Genomic DNA, 22,456 nt, shown 5'->3' on the forward strand with positions numbered 1-22,456 from the left:
GATATCTCTCAGAAAGTACTTTAAATCCAGAATGTATTTTCAAGTAAACCAAAATGTTGCATTAAAATCTCATTAGCAGTACCAGTACATATTCTAAGTATGTGAGCCTTATGGTCGTTTCGTAATCGTGCCACTAGTAAGCAAGAATGTACACACACAATAGCACCGTGTCGTCAGTTCACTATAACAATGCATTTGTAATTACTGTCTAAATATGTTCCCTAGGTTATAGACTGGATAGTTTATTTTAAAACATAGTTACACGTTAACAGTTACTAAGTGTGACAAAGAGTACTAGTAACGTGAAGTGAAAAATTTTATAGTAAAGACTAAATTAAAAAACAGATTATCTTTCAATAAGCGGTTTTACATGTGAAATGTGGTGCAATCCTTTACTTTTCCTCGTACGCAGAGTTTCAACTTGAACGCAATTATCATGCGGTATACGTAGGTAAAGAATACTGGAATTTTTCTCAAGGTTAGCGTCTATGTTATTTTTCTCTGAGCCAGCCAGCGCACGTGGCTGCCTGCGGTACGAGTCATTGTCTGTCACTTTGTTGGCGTGCGTCGTTATTGGGATTAGGAGACCTAACTTCTACAAATTCACCTTGTCGAGAGGGCCCTGCCCTGTTTGAATCCCACCAGTTCTGATGCAATTCAGGTCTGTCGTTACGATCATATCGTCTGTCGTCATGTCGGTAGATTCCATAGTTTCTTTCTTGTCGGTCACGTGGTGGAGAATTTCTCCCTGAATCGTAACTGCGCGCTGGACTGTTGCGTCTAAAGTTATTCTGTCTCCCTTGATAATAATTATTTTGGTTCCCATATTGTCTGTTTCTCTGATTGTCTCTGTGATAGTCACTACCGTGGAGAGGTGATCTTTCCCTGTAATTATTACTACTCTGCCAACAGTTGTCATACAGGTGGTGCCTGTTTTGGTCATGATTTGTGTTGTGAGAATAGCCTTTTCATGTCCAGTTATTATTTCTTTCATCGCGGAATTGCGACGGATGTGACCTGTAATTGTTGTGTTCCTGTTTTCGCGTTCCGCAATTGTCAGTGTCAATTTCTAATTCTTGTAAGAGTCCCTGAAAAGCTTCAATGTCGTCTTTGCAACGTCATGCCAAAATAATACGTCGTAAATGTTCAGGTAGTTTGATTAGGCAAATGTGGATGAGTTCTGAGGGGCTGTATGGATTTGACAGGTACTGATTCTTGTGCAACATGTCTTCAAAATATTTCACAACACTGGAAAATTCAGATTGTTCGAAATGTTTCATCATTATGATGCTATGTTTTACTCGGCCTTGTGTAGCTTGAGACCAATATGCTGAGAGGAAGGCATGATAAAATTCTCCTTCACTGTGGTAATCGTGAATGACCGATCGCATTCTTACAGCTGGTTCATTCTCTAAATAGCCACACATAAATTCTAATCTGTGCTCTAATGACCAGTTGGGGGGGAAACAATGAGAAAATTGTTGAAGCCACACTTGCGGATGAATGTTGTTGCCAGAATTCTTAAATGTTTTGAGTTTGCGTGTGGTAATGAACAGCTTATAGTCAAAATCATCGTGTCGGTGAGTCGCACATCGCTCATTGTTATTTAGTTTCGGCGGTTCCATCTCAAAATTCAATGCGCCTTGCCAATTTCTTTCATAATTTCCGAAGTGTCCTGTGTTATTATTTTGTGGTTGTTCTGTATTTCTGTGTCCCTCTTCCCGTGTTGGAGCGCGAGTGTCCTCTGAAATATGTAATTTTTGTATTACTTGTGCCAACTGATCTTGTAATTCCCGGATTTCTCTTTTGTGTTGTGTATTGATTTGATTTTGATTTTGTTTGAATTTTCTAATTTGTTCCTACTCTTCAGTGTCAGTGAAGGCTACAGGTCTTGTGTCATTCAGATCATCATCTACCTTTGTAGATAAGTTAGTGAACTGATCTGAAAGTTCGGCAACTTTATCCAATAGTGAAATTATTTCCTCTGTGTGTTTTTCTGAACCAAGTTTCAGAGTGTCCATTTGTGTTGAAATCGTATCTACTGTGTCCTTTAAGTTTTCCTGAGTTTTGGCAAGTTGCGTAACCGAATTGGTAGATGCAACTGAGTCAATTTAGCTTGCAAGGTCTCATGATTTTCATGAACAATAGTTTGCAGTTCTTTTATGGCTGCTTCGTGATTCTGTAATGCATTTTCATGCCGCGAAAAAATAAGTTGAAAATGCTCACAAATTTGTGTTTTTACGTCATTACAGAATTTTTGACATTTAGATTCAATGTTATGTAACTCAGTAGTTAAATCTTCACGTGTTTGTTCAAGCGTGGTGTCTAACTTCCGAAGATTTTGTTCCATTGTGTCTAACTTTTGAAGCTTTTGATGTGTTTGTCTCTGGTTTTCTTCCATTGTGTCTAACTTTTGAAGATTTTGTTCCATTGTGTCTAACTGTTGCTGTGTTTGTCTCTGATTTTGTTTCATTTGCTGCATTAATTGCAATAATAATGTATTAATGTCTGGAATCCGTTCCTCTATGCTTTTCGGCAGTGCATTTGCACCGGTAACATTCACATTTTGACGAGCAGAAAATGTGTCTTGACTTATTTGAGAAAAACGGTGAGGACCCAAAACCTGAGTCTATAGTATTTGCAATATTGTGTTCTGTCATTTCGGATTCCTGAGGCGAGCTGTTGCCGACCGATCGATCGATAATGCTTCCCTGTTCACTACTTGTCTCACTGTCTACACCATTATTTGCCGCCCGCTCCATTTCCCTATGCACAGTTACCAAATTACTAGTTTGAACATTAGTTAATTCATTACACGGTGGCGCTAGCACACTGCTTTCGTCTTCACTGTCATTTATCAGTTTACTTTGGAGCCTAGTATTACGTTTTTCACACGCCATTATTGTCCTAATATTTCACACGACAACACAGAAAAGCACAATTTGAAGAGCAAAATAAAATAACATAGCAATGGAAATAATATCTAGTTAATTGCAAGCGCAGCTGCGAAATACTTGGTGCAAATCTACATGCATGCCACAAGTGTTTTACTGTACAACAACGAAAAACTACAACTACAAAGGAAATTCTCTCTACAATTACGCGCTAGCAATAAACAAAAGCTACACTAATTACACAAACTACAAGAAAAAATCAGAAGATTCCAGTGAGATATCCTCGGCTAAGGGTCGACATATGAAACGTCCCCTTACAAAAATTATGCAAGACTGTGCTTAAACTGACACACAATAGTTTTGGCGCAACGCAATCGGACATTCAGTAATCCCTACAAAAGAATGGCCCTGACTAACATTAACCTATACGTTTCACAAATCACTTAGCTCACAAAAATCTTCGTTACTCGAACTACTGCAATACAGCAAGCGCCACTACGGCCAGCTAAATAAAAGATTCAAACTACTGAAGGCACTAACTACTGATAGACATAGTTAGCAAATGAAATATTTTGATAGAGAACAAACAATGTGTTTACCTCAATAGTGTTCAAAAATGATAATATATATACAGCAGTTCATGACATCCATTCTTACAAATGTACTGTTTCTGATGGACACACGTCCAGATCATCCGCTCTCTAAAATGCGCCATCTCACTTCCCCACATCCACCACTGCTAGCGGCTCACCTCCAACTGCGCAACGCTACCCGCTTTTAACAGCCAACAGCACAACACTACAATGGCAGGCAACAATGCAAACCAGCCACAGACTGCACACAGCACAGCCAGTGATTTTCATACAGAGCGCTACGTGGCGTTACCAATAAGAAAACCTAAACAGCCTACTTACATTAATAATCTTCTAACACAGTATATGTTACAAAATTCTACTGCATATCGACATCAGTGATATGGGCCTGCAATTTAGCGGATTTCTTTTATTTCCTCTCATGAGTAATGGTGTGACTTGGGCTACTTTCCACAGTTTAGGTACGGATCGTTCATCGAGCGAGCGACTGTATATGATTGCTAAGTGTGCAGCTACTGTATCAGGAGTCTCTGAAAGGAAGCTCGTTGGTGTACAATCGGAACTTTTCTTTGTTAAGCGAATTAAGATGCTTCTCTACAACGAGGATTTAATATTCAAAGTTTCTCGTGTTTGCAGCTGTGCTTGATCCGAATTCTAGTCTAATTCGTTCTGTTATTTAGTTTCTAACAATCACACTCGGAAAAGTCGCTGCTTTAATTATTATTCCTTTGTTATGATTCCGTAACTGTACGGTACCCCTTCTGCACAAGCCATATTTTATTTCCTTATTTTCCAGTTTTACAATGCTGTATCGCGACTGCAGATATCATGCAAAGCTGTACTGCAAAACGCACACTGTCGGGAGTAATATCTCAGTTCCGACATTGGCTGAAGCAGCCGGTGGGCCATATGGAGGTGTGAGGCGCTGTGGCTCGACATGAGAACGCCCGTTACGTCAGCAGCGAGGTACGTAGGAAAGCGCAGTTATTGTGGCGCGAAGCAAATAATCTTGCTTCATAAATATTTGCTAACAAAAGTAACTTTTTGCAATACAGATATTAGGAGAAGCCTACAGGTCATAAGCACTTTCTTACAACAATATTACAACACCATAAATCGATCACCTTAATAAAGATCGAATAACGTTTAAGCTCTCGAAAATGTGCGAACGGCTACGAAATATCACGAGTGTAAGTACGAGGTACAGGCTGCGCGCCGTAGTCGCCACTCGTCGATAGGATGCCTTCCGATCTAGTTCTGTTGTAAAACAATCCTTTCAGGAATTCAGTTAATCACTACTAAGGACTAATATTATGTCCGGTCGTTAGTATGTGAACAAGCCGCAGCCAATCTCGGCTGTTTTTCTTACTGTATTCAGAAATCATAACATAAATGATTAAAAGAAAAGGTAATGGCTTGAACCAATAACGTAGCCTACAAAACAGATAGATTGCAACTATGACACTTTCACCTGATCAGCTCGAGCAACAAACGAAGAAAGGTGACGACACAAGAAGAATATAAAAGTACAGCGTTCTTCCATTTATTCTCAGTGGCTTTCCGTTCACCACTTTTACGTCTTCTGGAAGTTTCGGCATGTTAACTACAAACTTTGAGCATACGAGGGTTGGAAGTTAAATAGTGGCAACTATTTATTCACAACCGACACGAAAGAGTTATATGTTTGCAGCTGTTACTCTCCTTCAAAGTAGTCACCAGCGCTGTGTAGAACCCGTTGCCAGCGATGTGGAAGGCGTAGTATACAGTTAGCAGAACCTGTTCTGTTGATGGTGCGAATGGAGCGGTCTACAGTTATGGTGATTCCCGTGTGCGACTGTGATGGTGTTATCCTAACGCATTACGTTCCTCCACGGCAGACCGTCAATGCACAGTATTACTGTTCGTTTCTGGAGCATCACCTGCGACCAGCTTTGCGAAAGAAGCGGCGACACTTTCTGCGCAACCCACCCATCATTTTGCACCACAATGCACGGTCGCATACAGATCAAGCTGTGGCTCCTCTGTTCGGTCGGTGGGACTGGGAAGTACTGTACCATCCACCATACTCCCCGGATTTAAGTCCTTGTGACTTTGATTTGATTCCGCAGAAGAAGGAACCACTCTATGGCATTCGCTTCAGAACTATTCCAGAAAATCGACAGGCAGTACATCGCTCCATTCGCACCACGAACAGAAGGGGCTCTGCTAACGGTATAGTACGACTTCTACATCGCTGACAACGGGTTCTACACAACTCTGGTGACTTCTTTGAAGATGCAAACATGTAACTCTTTTGTATCGGTTGTGAATAAATAGTTGCCACTATTTTAAGTTCCAACTCTCGTATAACGAAATCGTGTTCTTCGGGACCATCCATAAATTAAGTCATTTCATGATTTTTTGGAGCCCCCTTTTCCTTGTCACAGGTGGTCGGTCACATTTGTGGGACCCCCTCTCCTAGTGCGACTAGCATATTATCTTGCAGTTTTAAATTTGGAAATTATTAAATTCAAACAGCGCTTCGAAAATTACTTATATATTTCTACGCAAAATCTTTTTTTTTTCATAAAATGAGGAATAAACCAAACTTTTGTAGAAATTGTACAAAACATAACACACTAAAAAAATTTAATCATCTTGTATCGAAGTACTTTGAACCCATCCTTTTATGTTATTTATGACTGATGTAGCAGTTACTTCGTTCTCGATTTGGATGATGTTACAAAAATTCGATGTCTCCACATCATCTTCATCCAACCATATATTATCAACATCATTTATCAAACAAAGAACTTTCCTGTCACTGCAGTTCTTTGAGGATGAATCTTCGTCATCGGCAAAAACTCTTGTTTGGTTCCATATGGTTGCATGCATTGGTTACTAGCTTTGTGTGATAAAAAGTATAGACCATAGATGCCACATGATCGTTTAAATAAGTATGCCGCGACACTGGGGCAATAGTCATTGTACGGAATTTGTTTCAAATGTGATGACGCTTCGAAGATCCAAAGATAGCTGTAGTAAGAGCAGAGCAAATTTACCTTCAGGGTCATCATTTCCTACGGGTGCATACCTATCAGGATTCTGTCTAATCAAAAGAGGTTACGGTAAAAACCCTCTATAGTGCGACCTTTGACAATTCAGTACGGAGCGAGTGGAGGGAAGCGTAGTTGCCAACGTGTGCTGGGCACGACAGCAGCTGATCACAGTATGATGAGGAATCTGGCAGAATCGCTTGACTGCGTAAACAGCAAGCCGGCCGATCTGCGAACTTTCGGAAGCGATTTGAAAGAAACTATTCGGTAGTAAACTCTCATTCTCGCAACATGATCCGCCCGTCACTGCGTTAATGGTTATTATCATTGCGATGTTTCGACAATAGGTAAACTAATGCAAGAAATTCTTGGTTTGCAGTGAAAAACTGGTGTCGCAATAAATTTGTGTTTGGTCCGTGTTAGGTTAGATGTTGCTGTGGATTACATGTAGGTAATTATTCTTTAAACTTGGAAGGATACAGCTGCCTATTTCCAATATCGAGAACATGGAATGTACGAGGTGCGACAACAAAGTAATGAGATGACTTTCTTTGCAAGATGTGGCAACCCTGCAGGCTTGTGTAGGCACAATATCTTTGACCTTGGTCCATAGGCTGCTTAGAGTCCAAGCGGCACATCAATGCAGCTGCTAAGTAGTGAGTTGTGTCCCTTGTCACGAAAATGGAACCGCATAATATTGCGCAACGGTATGCCATTTCTTTTTGCGTTAAATTGGGTAAAAACGCGACGACAACTTACGGTAAGCTTCAGAAGGCTTTTGGAGAAGATGATTCCACTGGTCTGCGTTGGCCGCTTTAATACTGAGCACATGACCTTGATTAGATAAGAGCGCTGATAACGGACTTACCCGCTGCGAGGGCCGGCGCGGGAGCGTTATCACGCACGCGTGCTGTAGTCGTACTAGCAGCACGCGTACCCACCGGCGAGCCGGCCCAGCAGGTTGCATCATGCAGCGTCGCAGGCGCTCAGCGGCCAACGCGACACTATGTTTTGGATTTTTTTCAAATTGTTGCATCCTTGAGCCCCCGTTCACCAGATGTACGTCTAGCGACTGGTGGCTGACGCTACAGATCACACTTTATTAATAATTATAGTACAAAGTTACATCACCAGTTACAGTTACATTCTCAGCAAGTACACCAAGTACTTTCATCCATACAACGTCGCCATCGCATGCCAGTCTACAAACACATAATTAGCTTGGAGAATAAACTTGGCATCCATACATGCATTTCTTCATCATTACTAACTTTACGACAGGAGCGGGTATACAATGTAAAAGGCATATTACTATATACATAACTAGGTCTAGATTGGGTCTTCGCATCTATTCCACAATGCCAGGTCTTGTAAGCGATGACATCTCGGTCGACGAATGATTCCAATCCAGGTAGAGAGGCATTCTCACATCGGACTATAGTGAGAGTAAACCATCCACTTCCAGAACTTCCTGTGGCAACGTCAAGACTAAAATTAACTCGACATCCACAGAAAAAAATCGGTCCATTCAATATGACACTTTGAGCTTGGAGAATAAACTTGTGCTCAAGGATGCAAGGATGCAACATAGTGTCGCATTGGCCGCTGAGCGCCTGCGAGGCTGCATGATGCAACCCGCTTGGGGCGGCTTGCCAGCGGGTACGTGTGCTGCTAGTACCACTACAGCATGCGTACGTGATAACGCTCCCGCGCCGGCCCTCGCAGCGGCTAAGTCCGTTATCAGCGCTCTTATGTAATCAAGGTCATGCGCTCAGTATTGAAGCGGCCAACACAGACCAGCGGAATCATTCCGCTGTGAGCTATATCTGCAACAGCATTGAAGCACTATGCCTCGTCGACGTGTGTATCGTCAACGTCGTCATCGCATGCCAGTCTACAAACACATAATTAGCTTGGAGAATAAACTTGGCACAAATGGAACTGCATAAAGTGTCATATTGAATGGACCGATTTTTTTCCGTGGATGTCGAGTTAATTTCTGTCTTGACGTTGTCACAGGTAGTACTGGAAGCGGTTGGTTTACTCTCGTCATAGTCCGATGTGAGAATGCCTCTCTACCTGGATTGGAATCATTCGCCGACCGAGATGTTTAGTGAAGGCAGTTTAGTGAAGGCAGAACGAATGTTGAAGATGAAGACCGCAGTGGACGACCATCAACCTTACGGACGGATGTCAACTTAGCCAGGGCCAAGGGAATTGTTCATAAAGATCGGGTGCCTCCTGGACAAACAGTCAGCCAATATTACTACAAAGAAATTTTATAAAGACTTCGTAAAAGAGTTCTCCATGTCTGTGCCAACAATGCTGATAATTGGATTCTGCGTACTGTTCTGTCAGTACAGCAATTTTTAACCTCAAAACAAATTTCAGTCCTACCACAGCCACCTTATTCACCAGATATCGCTCTGTGCGACTTTTTTCTGTTTCTAAGAGTCAAAACGCCGTTCAAGGGACACCATTTTCAAACAATACAAGATGTCCAAAAAGCTGCGACGAGGGTCTTGGAGGATATTACAGAAGATGAGTTCCAGAAACGTTACCATCAATGGCAGAAGCGCTGGAAAAAGTGTGTGTAGTCAGAAGGGAACTACTTTGATGACTACAACACTAAACTTGACTAAAACGGTAAGCAATATTTTTTTTCACGTCTGTCTCCTTACTTTACTGTCGCACCTCGTATGTAAATCGCTCCGTCACGAATTCGTGCGTCAGTGAAAAAGTCAGAATGAAATATTCATTTATTCTTCGTACCTTATAAATATTTTGAGAGATCGAAACAAGATTTTGGCAAATGATAAGGCGCAATGACAAGACTGTTTTGCCGTATGATTGAAAGGTCAGGCATATCCAACACCTTCCATGAAAACCACGACGTGATAAGCAAATCCAGTAGTATGTCACATAGGCCCGAGTAAATCGTGACATTAAATTAACCAAAGTAATACGAGTAACGAGTGAGCAAATGGAATACCACAGACTAACACAAGAATGCCTAAATGTATGTCATACCTTCCCACCGTGGGACAGACGCAGTTCCGAGGGGAGAAACGAGAACAGAAGCCGAGAGCAGAACCGTGTTAAGCTGGAAAGCCCTACGATAAGGGACGGATAGACACCCACGTCGCCAGCTAACTGCTAGGACCACACCACCCGCAAGTTTTAGCGTGAGACTTTTCGCGTCTCTGTCACGTCAAGACCACCCCTCAGCCAATGTTAAAAGCTAGAGCCCTCCAGAAGAGCAGTATAGATCTTACGATAACACAAAAATGGCTACACCACCCGTAAGTTTTAGCGTGAGACTTTTTCGCGTCTCTGTTACCTTAGGACCACCCCCCAGCCCATGTTAAAAGATAGAGCCGTCCAGGAGAACAGTATAGATCTTACGATAACGCTAAAAGGACCACACCAGTTGCAAGTTTTAGCGTGAGACTTTTTCGCGTCTCTGTTACGTTGCAAACTTTAAAAACATTGCCCCATCACGAAAAGTATAATGTTTCTCATTGGATCGACAGAATTTTTGTAGGCGGAGCTTAAGGTTAACATTGAGACTCTGATTGGTCAGATGAAAACACAGCCAGATAGTTTTTTTAAAACCAAACTTCGGTAAATTGTAGTATGGAGAAGTTAGAGCAGAGTTGCTTCCGAGATGGCGAGGTGAGCGGAGCTGTGCTGTCCGCCGCCCCCTGACGAACGCTGACAAGGTAATGAATGCACGCGATGCCGCATTTTTGACCGCATTAAGGCTTCACTCAGAACTGCAGAAGTCTCATCTGTTACATCCCCTTTTTGCGTAATACTAGTGTCGATCGTCAATTAAAGCTCATGGTGTTCACATTTGCCACTTGAAGTAAAAATCTGAAACGTGATGATTTTTCTGTTATATAGTTATTGAGAAGCCACATCAGCCACTGTAATTTACGACAAGTTAGGTAAGTAATTAAAAAGATAATTGAGGGTCACTGTAGACCATTTTGATAGTTTTCTCTTTTGTGAAACTTAATTTAAACCTAGATTATAGATGTGATATGGCATAGGTCATCCTTCGATCCATTGTAGAACTTGGAAACCCATTCAGGGAATATTCGTTCACATTTTTGTTGAACGCAGTTGGTTTTTACCATCCTGTATTAAAACATTTCCTTTTATCAATAGTGCAATTTATAAACAATGTTTTGTGAGTAGAATAAAATTTCGAACGGTAAACTTAACTGCTTTTTCGACGTTATTTTACCAGCTAACTAAAAATAGGAAGCCTTGAACCCCTTCCACTAAGTTTAGTTAGTATTAAGATTCTTTTACATGGAGTGCAGTGGAGCTGATGCTGAAATCATTAAGCATTTGGTTATATCATCGCTAATCTCACTGAACTCTTCTGAATTCTACATGTCATGTGTGGTCTGGCGTCTCCTTACCAGCAACAGGTCCAGGTTCAAATTAGTCAATTCCCTAAAAAACACGCTCAGAGCGTCGTTGCGCAAAACTGGTAGGGAGACACGATATAGAACAAACAGACACTACGCAGAATGTTTAGAAAATGGCGACCCTGCCAGGATGGTAAAATACCATGATTGAAGGTCGACCACATGCCTAACTAGGTCAGAAAAATATCCTGTTGAAAAATTTTTGTAAAAATTTTTTTTTCCCTTAAGTTATACATAATCGAAAACAGTAGCTGCAGCGATAGATAGTAAAAGTATTCAAGAAAAAGTGAGTCTGGCAGAGACAATAGCATAATTAACTTATGAATTTTAATATTGTTAGAATTAAGTTTTCTCTCCAATGCAAGCGCACAGGTGGCGGATACATCGTTGACAAGTTGGTTCTGACCCAACATGTAAGTGAATGGTTTGTTAAATCGTGTGTGTAAAAAGTTTATGAAACGTGTGAGATCGTATGAGCGCATGTTGACTCGAAGTAGGGCGCGTGAATTGCTTTTAAAACAGAAAATAAGGGATTCGGAAAGATTATCAATGGCAGATCGAGACCTTGACCGAATTGAGGTAGAGACCCAGCATAAAAATGGACAGAGAATAGAGGACAGTACAACAGACGATGCAGTATCGCGAGAAATAGGATATATAACGCACCATACCGAGGATAATGTACGCCAAGGCACAGAAAACCTAGGTCAGCATACGACAGAGCAGCGGGAAAGTAGAGAGACAGTCGATGATGATTCTAACTTGCGTCTTGAATACGTAGAACCCATAGTACAAATAATCAGAGCTCCCTCACCACAGAGTACAAGGAATTCGAGCAGAAACGTGTCACAGCACAGTTCAATGCAATCGGTTGCAAACCAACACTTGGGCGAAAACACAGAGCGTAGGACGTTGGGAGAAAACGCAATAGGACCCACCAATCTAGCAGAATTATTACAATTAATGACGGAAACCATGACAAGACAAAATAAAGTAATTGCGAACCAAATTAAAATTCAGAATGCAGAAATGACGAAACAAAATGCAGAAACCACGAGACAAATGCGTGAGATTAAAGAACGAAACAAAAAAATTCAGTTACACCTAAGTCATATTGAAGACGAGGCAAAAGAATCTCGAGAAGTGATAGGAAACTTAATAACAGGTTACAAGAAGTCAAGAAACTAGAGAAACAGATAAACGAAATTACTAGACAAACAGCAGGTACAGCGCGTGAAATTGTTGAAAACAGTGTGTTACACAAACGTATCACAAAAGCAGCGCTGAAAAGATATGATAGTCAAAATAGAAGCGCAAACGAAGCGACAATTTCAGAAATTGCGAACAGAGTTGTTGCAAACCGTTGAAGAGTGTAGTGAACAGGATCGAACAAGCACAGAGTCTGCAACCACATCTGTATCTGTAACAGCACCGGAAAAACAAGCAATTAACGAAGATATTACGCATTTGCGATTCCAATCACAGGCGGAAAGTAACATACGTTACAATGGAAAGCCAGGTCGCGAAGAGTACAGTGCAATGCATTCAGCTACACGTTCACAACCGATGGAAGAAAATTATTGGGTACCACTCCAACGATACTACGCAACAGTATGCGAAAGTTACAGTGGACAATATCCAATGGATCTACCACAACCGGAAAGAACGACGGGAGAAATGATCAGAAACAAAAGTGGCGAAGAATCGCGAATTTCGTATGGAACTATGACGAAGTACGACAACGATCATTTCCTCACACTCAGAAAATTTCAACACTTTCGAGAAGGAAACTCATTACATCCACGAACTTTTATTGATCAATTCCGAGTAGGACTACCAGAACACTGGACGCTAGCACACAAATCAGACTTTATATGAGCACACATGTCAGGAACAGTCGCAGAAACCATGCAGAATGTTGCAGCGACATGCCGATCGTACGAAGATTTCAGAGAGAAGTTTCTCTCACGATATTGGTCCAGCGAAGCACAGAACAGAGTGAAGTACGAATTATTACAGAACCCATATTTTGAAAATTCAGGAGAGAAGAGTCCCGTGAAATTTTTCGAATTAATGGCAAAGAAAAATTAATGCTTAGTTGTATCATACAGTGACGGAGAGTTGATTAAATTACGCGCGATGAAGCTACCATTGAAATACCAGCAATCATTAGTAGGTCGCGGAGGCAATGACGTCGAAGCATTTAGAGGTATTCTAAGGGAACTAGAGTTCATATTTTCGGAAGATGACGCAAGAAAAAGACGAAGCGCACGTGAAAACGAAAGCAAAAAGCAGTGGATTCCACAAGACACGGTACGAAGAAACAATAATTACGAACCATGTGATAACTTCGCACCAAGAAACGACCATAGATTTCAACAAAGAACCGGTTATGGATTTAGAAGAGAATATGGCAATAACTATAATTCACCCAGGAACGGCAACAACTATTACAGAGGGAATAACGACAACCGGAACGGGTACTGGAGAACCAATAGACCGACAAATTATCAACAAAGAAACCACTATCAACAAGCTGAACAAGAAAAGAGAATAAAGATAGAAGAGGTGGAGGTAAGACCACCAAACCCCGATAAACGTTCGAATTGACAGCTAAGCGCCCATGCCAAAGAGAATGACGCACCGACCCAGGACAATTGCAGCACCTTGAACAGAGAAGTAAAAATCTTATCACGAGAAGAGAAGAAGGAAGAAACAAATCCGCAGGGACCAGATGAAAATGAAGACAAGAAAATAACAATATCGTGTTGGGACGAAATTAATTGGGAGAATACTGACGAGGAAGATGAATTACCAGAGGCATGCACAACGAATGTAGGAGGAAAGGACGAAGTAATGAGTATTGCAGAGCTATTTGAGATGGAAACCAGGGAAAGCGAATTCAATGAGGATAATGCGCAGTCGACAGAAGTTGAAAATAAGTTACGAGTGGGCACACAACCCAACGTATATAATGAAGGAAGTTATGAAGCGATAATTAGAGCATTTAGTTGCCATTATGTGGAGTAGCGACGAAGAAGGAGAAGATAGAGGATGAGGAAAAAGTAGAGCATGTTGAAGAAAGCGTAAATGAAGGAAGAAATAGAGAATAGGAAATAAAAGAGAGAGAAGTAGCAGTCGAAGCTTATCCTACAGAAAGTTCGAATTCACAAGGTAAATTCCTAAAAAGACTCATGTATGATTCCGTGGAGGATTCGTTGATGCAAGAAGAAGAAGAACAGAACCAACCCTTTCAAATCCAACCAATTGTGAAGGCCATGGTAAAGCATATCCCAGTCAATATTGTAATTGATAGCGGAAGTGAACTGACTGTGATCTCAGAAAATTTATTCATGCAGTGTAATGCCAATGAGGAATTGCCAGTTCTGAAAACACGTAAGATTAAAGTAAGAGGTCCTATTAGAAACAATGCTGCGGAAGTTACGAGACAAACAAGGTTAACTCTTTCGTGCCAAGGTCAAAAGATGGAAGCCAACTTCGTGATTATACCTAAACTAACTGTAGATTTGATTATAGGTGGAGATTTTTTAAATGAGAGACGAGCGATGATAGATATGGGGAAAGGTAGCGTAACTTTCGGGAATGTCACACTTCTCTTTGAGCAAGAGCTAAAATTAGAAGAAATACCAGTTATAAACAAACAATTAAGAATGACGCGAGATAAAGAGGATGAAGAATTAGAATGGTATGCACAAAAGGGGGAATCGCCTCAAATCATGTTAGAAGTTCATAAAGAAATCGACGAGAAATTGCAAGAAGTTCAAGGTATTTCGGAACACAGTAAAAGAGAATTAGAGGGTATTTTACGAGATAAAGCAGAGGTATTTTTACCTAAGACTGGCAGTATTAAACACTTTCAGTACAAGTTTGAAGTAAAACAGCACAAACCATTAAGCTACAGGAATAAAGTGTTCCAGGGGATATCTAAAATGTTAGGTGACGATATTATTGAACCAGCTACCTCCACATATAACAGCCCACTCCATACTGCACCAAAACGAACATCAGGTTAGTGCTTGATTCCAGACAGATCAACACAATCATAATCACTGAGACAGATCGCCCAGAAAAATTAGAGGAATTGATACAAAACTTCCATGGTGCTAAGATTTTTTCATCAATTGATTTACGGAGTAGTTTCTGGCAAATAGAATTGGCCCCAGAATGTAGAAAATTTACAGCATTTATCGTATTCGGTAGATGTTACCAGTTTAAACGATTGCCATTTGGTTTAAACATATCATCAGCAGCGTTTATGAGGAGATTTAATACTATACTCAGTCCTGAAATTTTACAAAAAATTACTTGTTATGTTGATGATCTGATTATAGCAGAACCCTCTTGGGAACATCACAACGACACATTAAATCAGTTTTTACAGATCATGAAAGAGCATGGAGTCACAGTAAATATAACAAAATCCAAATTTGGAAGGCGAGAGGTCAAATTTCTAGGACACATAATTTCCGAGAAAGGGTTAATGCCCGACGCAGAAAAACTAACGGCAATCAAAGAATTCTGTACTCCATATAATAAGAAAACTCCCAGAGGATTTCTAGGTCTCACCGGATTCTATAAAAAAATTATTTGGATCGACTCTCTCGCAACACCACGCCTATGTGCATTGACTGGAAAAAACACGCCATGGGTATGGGATCAACAAGCCAATGAAGAATTTTTAAAAGTGAAAAACGCACTAACAGCAACACCGATTTTGGCACATCCTGATCTAACACAAAATTTTTGTATGGCCACTGATAGCGCGAAAACAGGTTTAGGAGTTGTTTTACTCCAAGAATACGAACAGGCAGGGCTAAGATCAAATAGAACAATTGCATTTGCCAGTCGGGTACTCACAAAAAGCGAGAAAAACTATTCAGTCACGGAGCTGGAAGCATTGGCCGTTCTATGGGGCTTCCAACGTTTTCGATACTTCCTATTCGGAAGAAAAACAAAAGTATACACTGACCACAAAGCATTAGAATTTCTGTTATCCGCCAAACTGCCTCATGGGAGGTTAGCCAGATGGATGTTAATACTACAAGAATTTGACTTCACTATTACACACATACCAGGACCAGCGAATGTATTAGCAGATGCTTTATCACGATGTCCACAGGGTGTATCCAATAACATAGGTTTGGAAGCAGCAGAAGACCAGTTTACAATGTACTATATGAAACAAGTGCCTTTCGAAAACTAAATTACTACAGCATTGAAAAACATAGGCAAAGAACAAGACAAGGATACCGAAATACTAGGAATCAAACACAAGTGGAGAAGTAAGGATTTTCCAGACATTTTACAGCACTATCTCGTAAAAAAACAATGTTTTATTTTTTAGACGAAATGTTGCAACGAATGAATGGTTAATTTATATCCCAGATGAACTAACTAATAAGTACATATGGTATACACATTTAAGTAATGGTCACTTTGGACCAAAGAAATGCTTTTTAAAAATAAAACAAACAAGCCATTTTCCTAATATGGAAAGACGAATTAGAACAGTATTAGTCAAATGCAAAAAATGTATGAGGGCTGAACACGTCACTTTCCAAACCAAACCACCTATGTTTCCAATAATCCCTAAAAGATTAAAACAAATAGCTACAACAGATTTGATGGGACCCCTCCCACGCACAAAAAATGGATATATTTTCATATTTGTCGTTTTGGAACTTACTTCTAAATATGTTACCTTGACACCATTAAAACGGGCAACAGGTCTTACTATAAGTAAAGCATTTAAACAAGATTTTCTCAGACAAGTAGATCAAGTGGAACGAATAATTTTGGATAATGGCCCACAATACAAATCAGTGCAATGGCAAAACACGTTAAAACAACACAAAATAAAACCCATCTACATATCTAAGTACAAACCTAGCGTAAATCCATCAGAACGATCTATGAAGGGCATAGGCACTTTATGCCGATTATATGCAGGCAAAAGACACAACACTTGGGATATATACCTTGAAGATTTTCAAGAAGTAATAAATGAAATGCCACATAGCACTACACTACTACCTCCACTTACTGTACTTAAAAATATTGAACCCCCAAACATAACCAGAGATAATGTTAGATTTCCTATTGTACCACGTAAACAGCACAAACAAGTCATAGCAATAGCACTCTCCAACATCAGAAAGGCAGCCATTAAAAGAAAAGAAAGAGGAGATAGAACAGCAATTAAAAGAACATTCTCAGTAGGCCAGAAAGTATTTGTAAAAACACACCATCTCTCCAGCAAACAGAAACACAAAATACATAAGTTTTATGCTGCATACAAAGGACCTGTAATAATTAGCCGAACTGCTCATGATAATGCTGTGGAACTAATGAACCCAAAACAGGCAAAACCTTAGGACTTCACCATGTGAGCAATATCAAAAAGTTTGAAGATTAATTTTATTATTGGTAAATAATCAGCACAATATTTCAAGATTATGTTGCAGAAAAGATCGTCAGGAGAAAGAAGAATGAAGAGAGAGGAAGGTGGGAAAAAGAAAGTAGTTTCAATAATAACACCAATAGTACCATAGATTAAGGCGAAGGAATAAAGTGTAGATAATCTAACAGCATGAAATACTAAAATGCTATACACCATGACACTACACAAATATAAAAAACGAATTTGAGGATTCTAGTAGACATTAAGACTCAAAATATCTTAGAATTGTAACATGGAAAGGGCGCCGAAATTTGTAAAGCTTTTTAAGAAAGTGCAAAATAATGTAGGTACTAGACATATGTTAGATGATTATAAGTAAAACTTTTTGTAAGAACCATTGTAAAAACTCCTGCAAGACCAGATGCAACGACCCACAAGTTGCAACGAGAGAAGTATCAAGAAAGAAAAGGACGTAATTAGCAAGACATGATTCCTACAAGGCAGAAGCATCGAGAGAAAGGAAAGGACAGTGAGACCAAGTGGGCAATAAATTTGCCCGCTAGGCGGAACCCTGCTGCCAAGTGGAACCACAGAGTGCCGGACCCCAGCAGAGACGTGACAGGATGCCGAACGCCGGAACGATCTCCAAGTGCCCCAAATGAGTGGAGCAAGCAAAAAAACGGCCCGACGAGAAGACGGTTTGGGCAAGCCACCACTGGCAAAAAATGTGTAGAAGTCACACTACCATTATTAAACAGCACGCCGATGCACGAAACTGAAGAAAATGTCCTCAATGTAAAAATTACACGCCCAAACAATTTATCAAACTGTTACTAAGAGGAGAACTTCAAAGCGACTAGTTATCAATAAATATTTCCATATCCTGCCCAGAGAAGAACCAAGAATCAAGTAAGAAGCAGAGAAAAAGCAGGAAGAACAGAAGTTGAAGATTCGCAAGATTGAGACCAAGAAAGAAGATGGGTGAAGAATAGACAACATACCTTCCCAAATCCCTATCCTATTGTAAACTAGTCGTCTGCGAAGTATTACAACGAAAAACGACCACTTTCAGCGACACATAACGATGACTTTCACGCATACAAAGCCAGTAAACCACGAGATTCTGCACTCACAGCTCCATTCCATTATGAGACCTCCACAACAGCAATATACACTTGCAAAGCCAACAAGGAACGATGAACAAAGCTGTACATCAAATACTTGCTCATATCCATCTCGCTCAAGTCCACCGCCTTCGTGCAAAAACATTCGCCAACCTCATACTGAAACATTCATAGGATTGTGTGAATGTGTGAAATCAAATTATGTGATGTAGGAATTGTGCAAAAGAAACGTGTGAAAAACTAAATAAGTTAAGCGCACCAGACAGCTAATAAACTACAAAATAACAGTCATTGACTATGGACTTAAGTAAAAAATAGACTATCGATAAAAATAAGTCATTAGTTCTGAAATGGACAGTATATAAAGAACAAAAGTAAGGCATAATAAACACTAAAACTGTATGCCATTTATTTTCTCCTCATAAAAATAAAAGAATAACTATATTTTACTTATTTTCTCCTTATAAAAACAAAGAATAAAAAATTATCTTGTTGGATGTTTTCCCTTTTTTCAACATTTGTACCATTTGTTAGGATAATATCTCAATACTTGTGTATGTATATTTCTTTGTCAAAGCAATTCTTGGAAGTAATTCTTATTTGTTAGTGGAACAATTTTGAAATGAGAGTCTAGAAACAAAAACATTTTACTTGTACATGATATTTAGAAAATGTGTTAGGAATAGATTTTACTTAATTACTACATTTATAAAAAAATATATATATTTCTAAGAAAATCGATGTGAAAGACTCCTCACTTTCATAACAAACTTCTTAAAAAACAAACTTCACACTTAAATAAACAAAGAAAATAATTAAAAATTAGCATAAAAATATTCTTCTCTTGTCATATTTTAAGAATAATTTGGAAGAATATAAAAATATAAATTAGTAATACAAACTAGCATAGAACCAGAATAATGTGGCTGAACAGTAGCCAAAAAATTTTGATAAAGAAATAATTTTTGACTCACTTACACAACGATTCAATCATTGCCTAACTTCAGTGCAAAAATTAAGTTCGAAGGGTGGTGATATGTAAGGTGTCAGGCAAATCCAACACCTTCCATGAAAACCCTGACATGATAAGCAAATCCAGTAGCATGTCACATAGCTCCGAATAAATCGTGACATTAAATTAACCAAAGTAATACGATTAATGAGTGAGCAAATGGAATACCACAAACTAACACAAGAATGCCTAAATGTATGTCATACCTTCCCACCGTGGGACAGACGCAGTTCCGAGGGGAGAAACGAGAACAGAAGCCGAGAGCAGAACCGTGTTAAGCTGGAAAGCCCTACAATAAGGGACGGATGGACACCCACGTCGCCAGCTAACTGCTAGGACCACACCACCCGCAAGTTTTAGCGTGAGACTTTTCGCGTCTCTGTCACGTCAAGACCACCCCTCAGCCAATGTTAAAAGCTAGAGCCCTCCAGAAGAGCAGTATAGATCTTACGATAACACAAAAAGACGAAACCACCCGCAAGTTTTAGCATGAGACTTTTTCGCGTCTCTGTTACCTTAGGACCACCCCCCAGCCCATGTTAAAAGATAGAGCCCTCCCGGAGAACAGTATAGATCTTACGATAACGCTAAAAGGACCACACCAGTTGCAAGTTTTAGCGTGAGACTTTTTCGCGTCTCTGTTACGTTGCAAACTTTAAAAACATTGCCCCATCACGAAAAGTATAACGTTTCTCATTGGATCGACAGAATTTTTGTAGGCGGAGCTTAAGGTTAACATTGAGACACTGATTGGTCAGATGAAAACACAGCCAGATAGTTTTTTTTAAAACCAACTTCGGTAAATTGTAGTAAGGAGAAGTTAGAGAAGAGTTGCTTCCGAGACGGCGAGGTGAGCGGAGCTCTGCTGTCCGCTGCCCCCTGACGAACACCGACAAGGTAATGAATGCACGCGATGCCGCATTTTTGACCGCATAAGGCTTCACTCAGAACTGCAGAAGTCTCATCTGTTACATCCCTTTTTTGCATAATACTAGTGTCGATCGTCAATTAAAGCTCATGGTGTTCACATTTGCCACTTGAAGTAAAAATCTGAAACGCGATGATTTTTCTGTTATATAGTTATTGAGAAGCCACATCAGCCACTGTAATTTACGACAAGTTAGGTAAGTAATTAAAAAGATAATTGAGGGTCACTGTAGACCATTTTGATAGTTTTCTCTTTTGTGAAACTTAATTTAAACCTAGATTATAGATGTGATATGGCATAGGTCATCCTTCGATCCATTGTAGAACTTGGAAACCCATTCAGGGAACATTCATTCACATTTTTGTTGAACGCAGTTGGTTTTTACCATCCTGTATTAAAACATTTCCTTTTATCAATAGTGCAATTTATAAACAATGTTTTGTGAGTAGAATAAAATTTCGAACGGTAAACTTAACTGCTTTTTCGACGTTATTTTACCAGCTAACTAAAAATAGGAAGCCTTGAACCCCTTCCACTAAGTTTAGTTAGTATTAAGATTCTTTTACAAGGAGCGCAGTGGAGCTGACGCTGAAATCATTAAGCATTTGGTTATATCATCGCTAATCTCACTGAACTCTTCTGAATTCTACATGTCATGTGTGGTCTGGCGTCTCCTTACCAGCAACAGGTCCCAGGTTCAAACTAGTCAATTCCCTAAAAAAACACGCTCAGAGCGTCGTTGCGCAAAAGTGGTAGGGAGACACGATATAGAACAAACAGACACCACGCAGAATGTTTAGATGATTAATATGCAAAACGTCCATATCTTCCGCGATATTAAAGAGACTGCAGATTTTTTTCAATTAAATAATGTAATTACTGAGGGTCATTATAGCTGGTGCAACGAAAACTGCTGTGGTTTTTGTAACAATATAAAGGATGAAGTTACACGTTTATTTTTATACTGAGAATGGACTGGTTCGTAAACTATTACCCTGACTTGCTGTGCGTTGTTAGTTTAATAATACACTGTTTTAGAATTCTGCCGCAATTTCAACTGCAATACATTGTTAGATGAATATTTCTCAACTCTGCTGTGTTCTGACAAAATACACAGATTTTAACATTGCAACAAGGGAAGTTACGTATTCCTCAGAACTCATCACAGTCCTTCATGAATGGCTCGTCACTACCTTCTTGGTATGGTTGAGAAGTCAAGACCAGTCCTGTCGTGCAACATTTGATGTAGCATCTTTTGTCAGCATTTCAACCTCTCTGACCGTAAACTTCTTGCTGTTTTTTGCCACATTACTTTTCACCTGCACCCATATACTTTCAGTCGGATCTAAATGAGCATGATACGGAGGAAGCCTGATTAAACTATGCCCTTTACCGTTAGCCAGTTCGTCGACCTGGTAGCGTGAAGTCTTGACTCGTACAACATTACAAGTTCCATTAACTTCGTCTTACATACGCTAGGTTAAACTTTACCTCATGGAACATTCGTTTGTTGTCTGTAGTTCAACCATGTGTAGACGGTCAATACCACGGTTCGATCGCTTCCGCATTGTTACTTTATGCCAGGAAGGGCTCTCAATAAGGGAAGTGTCCAGGCATCTCGGAGTGAACCAAAACGATGTTGTACGGCCATGGAGGAGATACAGAGAGACAGGAACTGTCGATGACATACCTCGCTCAGGCCGCCCGAGGGCCACTACTGCAGTGGATGACCACTACCTACGGATTATGGCTCGGAGTAACCCTGACAGCAACGCCACCATGTTGAATAATGCTTTTCGTGCAGCCACAGGACGTCGTGTTACAACTCAAAATGTGCGCAATAGGCTGCATGATGCGCAAATTCACTCCCGACGCCCTTAGCGAGGTCCATCTTTGCAACCACTACACCATGCGGCGCGGTACAGATGGGCCCAAAAACACGCCGAATGGACTGCTCAGGACTGGCATCACGTTCTCTTCACCGATGAGTGACGCCTATGACTTCAA

The sequence above is a fragment of the Schistocerca americana genome, chromosome 3 (genome assembly GCF_021461395.2).
Source record: "Schistocerca americana isolate TAMUIC-IGC-003095 chromosome 3, iqSchAmer2.1, whole genome shotgun sequence".
NCBI lineage: Eukaryota > Metazoa > Arthropoda > Insecta > Orthoptera > Acrididae > Schistocerca > Schistocerca americana.